Consider the following 7,500-nt stretch of genomic DNA (forward strand, 5'->3'; position numbering starts at 1 on the left):
TACGCTACCTTTACGTTTAAATGTAAAGCTAGAGTAGTGAGACTCCTTTACGAGGCCTTTAAGCACTGTGTAAAGCGGATGTAAGGTAGAGACTTACGCCAACTTTACGTTTAGAAGCACCATGTAAAGCTGGTATAAATTGGAGATTTACACCTGTTTTATGTATAAATAAACAGATAAATAGGTATCTTTAAGCCATGATTATACTTGGCATAAAGGCACTGTTATTTTTGTATCCTTGGCTTGCACCTGACGTCATGGCGGCCACGTTGGTGTTCTGAACAATGGCAAAAAAGTCTTTTGGGAATTTGACTCGATTATCATGCAAAACGCCAGGGCCCGGTTGTTCAAAAGCCGATTAACGCTAATCCCAGATTAAAAATTAAGCAAGGAATTTATTTCTCTACTCCCGATTGCCATGCAAAGCGCTGATATTCGGCAAAACTTTACATTTGAGGAAGCCAATCTTCATAAACAAAGATAAGCAAAAGACACGTTCACCAAACAATTGAAAACATGAAACAAATGTTTACGCTAATCCTGGATTAAGTTAATCGGCTTTCGAACAACCCGGCCCAGGGTCATTTCGCGTTTGTTTTGTACACCAACATGGCCGTCTAATCACGTGGGTGAAGAAAACAAGACAGCTGTATCGGAACTACATGCCAAAATTGTGCACCCCTTTATAGGGGAAGTCCGGAAAATAAGCAAACAGTTTTGTGATATATAATTTCTATAATTTGAGGGTAACATTAAAGAACGCTGAGAAACCCGTTGCACACCTTTAATCTTAAATTCTTAGGAAGGAATGGATACACTAGTCAATGAATAAATCTACTGTCTTCACAATCTTGTTTATTTGGCGAAAAACACGCTCCCATATTATTAATCATCATTTAATGTACAAAACCTTCTTAACGGTAACATTATTTAAAGTTTTTTTCTGAACACTTAAGTCGCACAATCTCAGCTAATCTCTCGTCTGCAATACGTAAACTGAACATGAAACCTCTTGCAGATATAGTCAACATTGAAAAAAAATCATGACCTTGAAGCATTTGGAAACAGTTTTAAACAGAAACACTGAATATTGAAGCTTTGTTCCTATATTCCTTAGAGAAAATGTGTGTAAGTGCAAAAGAAAATTTAAAATTTTGCTCCAATATTACGTGAAAATTGTGTTTGCGTCAAGAGAAAAATTGCAAACAGTGTTAACAGCAACTTTGAAAAAAAGAAAAGTTAAAGAAAGTAAATGCAACAGAAAATTGAAAACTTTGCACTGCTGAAACAGCACAAACCTAGTAAATTTAAATATAATGAACTGGTGAGACAGTTAGTCTACGAGTAATGTTCTTTTTAGAGTTTACAGACTTCTTTTTGGAAGTCCGCGGTGTTGGACAGAAGGTCACTGCTACTGGAGGAGAAATTCTGGTAGATGGGGCACTGTGGGATGGGGTGGCCATTGTTGGATGACTTCTAACAGTAGATGGAGGATGTCTCTGAGTGGAGGGAACTGCTGTTGTTGGAGGACTGCTACCAGAAGATAGATGATTGGTTTGACTGGGGATAACCACTGATCTTTGACATGATGGGAGCTGCGGGATGGGGTGGCCATTGTTGAATGACGGAATGAGTAGTAGGATGGGCCCGGGTGGGAGGAGTTACTGTTGTTGGACAGGTTCTGTGTGATGCAGTGGGTACTGGTGGAGGGCGTGTGGATGGAGTTGCAGCTGTCCTGGAAGTAAGAACTGCTTCTTCAGTTCTGACTGCCCATTCCGGTCCATTTGGAGGCAGGTGGCGTGCTGAAAACCTTTGATGAGCGTCTCTCCTCATCAGGTTTACCCTTGCTCTTGGATTAAGGCTCCTGATGTAGGCATCATCGTCAATGCTGACCTTTCCCAGGGCAACCTTTTTACTAGATACCCAGCAACCCGACTCTCTCCATTTTCATCCTCAGAAAAATCAGACTCGTCTGAGCTTGTGTAAGTAGGGCTTTTTATAACTACCTCTACCATTGCCTTTTTCTCCTCTGACCAAGGCATCTTTAGCTTTCTGAGGGAAGCAAGTCTCATTTGAATTTTCTAGGGATTCAAAGAAATACCAAAAGGTTTTAAAGCAATTGAAATCTTTGGTTATTTTGGGCAATAAATGATGATACATTGCTTATGGAAATAACAATAATTTAAGGGCTTGGGGGGATGAACAGCCTGTGTTGAAGTTTAAGCCATTTTTCGTTTTTGCTCAGATTTGCCTAAACTTGTGCATATGACTAGCAATTCCATCAAAAAGCATTAGGTTCGGTTGTTTTTGCGCTTGTTTTTGCTTCTTTTTCAAGAAATGCGAGGTTCTCTAGTTTTTTTTTTTTTCAATTTAAAAAATTAGAAGAAGAAATAAAAACAAAAAAGAAAAATGACCCCAGTGAGCTTTGAACCATTTTATGGCTATAAGACTAAGTCTTATTTAACAGCTCAGATTGTGAGGTTATTGAATCACACTACCACGGCTCATTCACACTTCACAAGGATGCCATTGGTGTGATATTTTCAGTAGTTTGTTAACTGAAATGTCTAACAAGATATGCAGTGCTGAAACAACAACCTACATCTCTCATTCTTCCTTGTCTCCTACAGAGAGTTCTGTGAGGTGCACCAACATGATGGCACCTCCATACTAAACTCTGTAACGTTGCGTGAAACGCTTCGACAAATAACTCAGAAACGATGCACAGCACATACCTGAGAATTGGAGAGGTGATTTTTGAATTTGTCTCCAACAATATTCCAAGTTTTTGGTCTTTTTCATTGAACAGTTTCGATTTTATTTTTCTGTTGCGTGAAAGTGAAAACGATCTATACCATTACGTCATTAATTTCACTGACGTTTCAACGGGAATGATTCACGTTGAGATCTTATCTTGAGATTTTCTTAAAATTAGTTTTGTGCGATTTTCAAACGCTTTTTTATGTCCAGCAAATGTTAAAAACCTTTAAGCATGCTTGTATTTGAATACATGGACGTTTTACGTTAAGTGGCAGACCAATTCCTGACGAACCCCTATTAAGGGGCCTCTTTCCATTTCCCCGAGGGTGGCCGCTTTATAGGGGCTCGACTGTACTTGTACTTTTTTTTCTCTGTGATACTACCAAACATATTATGAAGACTATCATGCCATTCAAAGCTGAAAGAGAGTGCATTTATTTCCAAGAGACGACTTTGAAGTCGAAAGACAGAAAGCAGAGAAAAGATTCAGCCATGTTTTACTTACCGCTTGCGGTTTTATAATTCTTGAAACAGATCCGGGGCACCCAACGGAACCGAACGTTAAATGATCTGTTCCGAAGGCCTTTATCTCCTAGGATTTTCTTTGGAGAATTTTCACATCGAACTTTCGTGATTCGAAAAAGTTAATGCCTGTTTCTTTCTGATCCAGAAATTCCGAACCAAAGTGGGTTGTGCTTACTTCTGTTTGGCAGTTGTTTAGCGTCATATTGTCGTACACATGACAGCCCGTCAATAAAGCGCATTGTTCATTCTCGTGTATGATTGGTCTATGTGATGAAATGAGTCGAATGGGTCGAACTAAAACAATGGCGTCTAGTGATAAACCGTGGAAAGGGTATTTTTCCGTTTTAAATGTCCCTTCATCCGCTGATGCCGATTTTGTTTTGGAGCCAAGGAGAAGAAGTAAGAACAGAGGTAGAAGATCTAGTTACTGGGATGTCGAAAGGCTCGTGGAAAGAAGGGAAAGAAATGGAACGGTAAGTATGTTTGGTAGTACTTGCTTCGCACATGCAAGCTTGAGTTGATGTATTGTCAACTTTTACCCAAAATTAGCTTGAACAGAGGTTTCCCCGTTTCAATCAATCAGGTAGGATATTTGGTGCAATGGAAGGGCTACTCGTCCTACGAAGCTTCGTAGGAGCTGGAGGAATGTATTTTACCTCGATGTATCGAGTTTTTCAACGGGCCAAGCCCGGACCTATCTTTAAAGGGAAAGTGCGGTCTAAAAAAAGTCTCTCCAGATTGCTAAAACTTTTTCTCAGGAATTCAAATATATTTGCCGTTTTGTCCAGTTCCCTGTAAAAATGTGACAAGAGCACTTCGAAGTTGCCTCTTTCGGGACTTGGAGAGCGCCATCTTGGATATGACGTGTTATGACGTAGCAATAGTCAACAAACGTGTTCGATCTTACCAAGGGTGCTTACCATTTAGCCAAAACATCCGGAAATTTCGGTTTGAGGTCAAATGGAAAGGCAATTTTCCGAAAAATCTTTTCGGAAAATGTGGACAACCTCCAGAGGTGGTCCTCTTTTGCTCTTACCATTTGCGAGAACCTTCCGTTTCCAGGCCCTTTGTCACAAGATCGGTTAAATATGCAGGATGGAATGCTGTGTTATAAATGGTAAGCGCCATTCTCATCCGGTTGTTCATTAAATTCGGAAATTTACTTACCTTTATGCAACGATCATTCCATCCGGATTATTTGGCTAAATGGTAAGCACTGGACCCCAAGTTCTTCTTTCCCCGATCGCTTTCTCAATGTTGTGTGATCTTTCTGCTCCAAGAAATTCAAATGTAAGGAGAACTATTGTAAACGGTATTGTGGTTCAATAGCTAGTAGGCCAAGAAACTCAAGTCACGTAATACTTGTAGATTCTCTGGTCAATCAAACTAGGCGGCGAAAATCAGCCAGACCAAATGTAAAGGAGACAAAACCTTGAACATGCGAAATAGAAATATTTGACAAGCGTACCTTCTTTTCTTTTTCACTTTCTTTCGTCTGCAACACCCGTCTCTGATGCTTCAGAAAACGTATTAATTTCGCCGACGAAACTTTCAGATCCTGCTCCAATACACATAGCAAGGCTTTTTCACAGCAACAATTACCACTGTTGGGGTTTTAATCTTTCGAGGGGGGGGGGCGGGGGTGAAACTAGACACATGTCTAGACTAAGGAGACATTAAAATTTAAAGAAAAGAAGATTCCACAGGAAAATGAAAATTTAAAGAAACGTTGGCCTGCAAAAATAAAACATGGATGGATTCCTCAAACCTGAAAACCTGACTGCTATATTGTCTGTTTGGGTCTGTTATTTTGTTAAGGAGGACAGTCTTCAAGTGGGATCTTCAGGTATATGAATATTGGTCTTGGTAACATTCCCTTCATAATGAAATCTCAGTCAACCAATCCAAAATATCATCACATTGGAGCGAGAAAACTGAATCAAGCAGTACATAGACGACTTTCACTGTTATGTGCTTTTCCAGGCGGTAGAATAAACAACTTGAAATGTAATTAGATTTTGCTAGCTTTATAGACACTACTGAAACGATTTACTCTTACCATTCGATGAAAATATATAAATCGATTGTTTGTCTTGAAGTTGTAACAGGGATATCGTAGAAAGCCAGCTTAGACAGATTAAACTTGATTTCCAGGCGTTTATAGCACAGCAATGAGCGCGGGATAGCACTGCATGCGCAAGCTCTCTTTCAATTTCGTAAAACTCCTGCATATAACTCACATATAAAACCCTGTTTAATGACCACGAGGTTAATCTGTTTTGATGGTGGAGCTAATACAATTTACCCTCTCGATTAAGATTCAAGTCTACAAAGTATCTCTCTCCTCACCTGCGTTTTCCTTGTTTTATATCATCTATCATTACATCTAGTCATCTGGAGAAATCCTTGAATATTGCTACGTCATAGCCTCGTTTGCATACACAAACACAAAGATGGCGGATTTCAATTTAAGATTGCCCATTTTTGGAGCCTTATTGTTGGCTATTTAAACACGTTAAGCCCAAATGAGTGGTCAAGTACATGTATGACAATACAGGTAAAGAACTTTCGATTTAGCGAAACTTTTTCTAGGCCATACTTTCCCTTTAGTTCTAGACAACGTGTGTTCCTTCAGGGTGGCTGTCGAAACGCACTTAAAATCACAGGCACGTTTGCCAGTAAGGTTATTCTTTTCGGGGGGATGTTTTTCGTTCTTTGTTTGCGGGTAAGGGAGTGTCGAGGGAGGGGTGGACCTTTTCGGAAAAAAAATGACTTCCCTGCTATTCATTTTCCCCTTGGGTAGGGTTCTTGGGTGGATTCTCATGGCCGAGGAATTAGGGTTTTTACCCAATGAGGTTAAAAACTTTTATTTCTTGGTCCCCAAAGAAGTATGATCTGTGTAGGGTTGGGGTTTCTGCTTTGTTGCCAAGAGCATATCACGAGAATATTTCTTTTAATTTTATCAAAATAGCCCTTCAGGATTCAGAGTAATATGCATTTATTTATGTATGATAACTTTTTTTTGCTGTGCTTGGTTTACACAAGATTTACATTTTGTATTTAGACTTTTGTATTTAGACTTTTGAAAGAAAAAGAACAAGCCTTTGTTGTTGTAATTGTTGACCATGCATAAGGATCATTTAAGTCTGAGTCAGCGGAACATATCTTTCTAAATTTTCTAGCTTGATTAATCTTGTATTAGTGCCAAGTTTAAGTGGTCAATAAGTACATTGAACTCTCTAAGTACTAAGTGTGCAGTCAACTTTGTTCGTGTATATATAACTTAAGGCCACATTAACTTGTAAGTGTACATTACATCTTTGTATGTGTGCATTCAAGTCTGTAAATTGTACCTTTCTTTTAGTGTACAGAAATCTTTACTCAAGTGTACATTCAAATCTGTAAAACACATGTTAGCAAATTGTAATTGTACATAATCTTTGTAATCATCCTGTTACATTCCTCTGTAATTGTGCATTCAAGGTTGCAAATGTAAAAAGTCACATATTTAAAGATGGTGCCTACTATTGTTATTGTGCATACATTCTGCGCATCTCAAAATACTCGAATTTCCTATGGGTGATGCTTATTAATACAGGGATATTTGTGTGCGGTTCAAAATTATGCAAGAGAAAGCAGAACTTAGCAAGTGCTCTTGGTAACTTAAAAGAAAATTGGGGGTAACCATGCATTTTTCAGAGATAATTAAGCTTGAATTTGGAAAAGAACGCCATACATTGCTTTGTATTTTTCAACTAACCAGTTTAATGAACTTCATAGAAAATCAACGCGCAAGGACGACTACTGACTACTTTCGCCTGAAAATCGATGCGTCCAAGGCCACTGACCCTAAGGCGGGCTGGAAATTAATAAATTCACTTACAGGTAATAAATTAATAAATTCACTTAAAGGTAAAAAATCTTCCCCTGTCAATGATATTCTTGTTAACGATAAAATTTAAAATTGTTTCTGACGATAAAGATACCTCCGAGTCATTTAATGATTTCTTTGTAAACATAGGACCGACTTTGGCCGCTGAATCAACGAAAAGGTCCTCCAATAGCGTAAATACATATCTCAGCAACATTCAGAATAGTCTTCCAGCCTTTCGATTCTCTAATATACCAGTGGAAAATGTCGCGCTTACGCTAAAAAACTTAAAGGTGTCGAAAAGCACTGGCCTTGATAAGATTCCTGCTAAGGTCCTTAAAATC

This window comes from Montipora foliosa, chromosome 7 (genome assembly GCF_036669935.1).
Source record: "Montipora foliosa isolate CH-2021 chromosome 7, ASM3666993v2, whole genome shotgun sequence".
NCBI lineage: Eukaryota > Metazoa > Cnidaria > Anthozoa > Scleractinia > Acroporidae > Montipora > Montipora foliosa.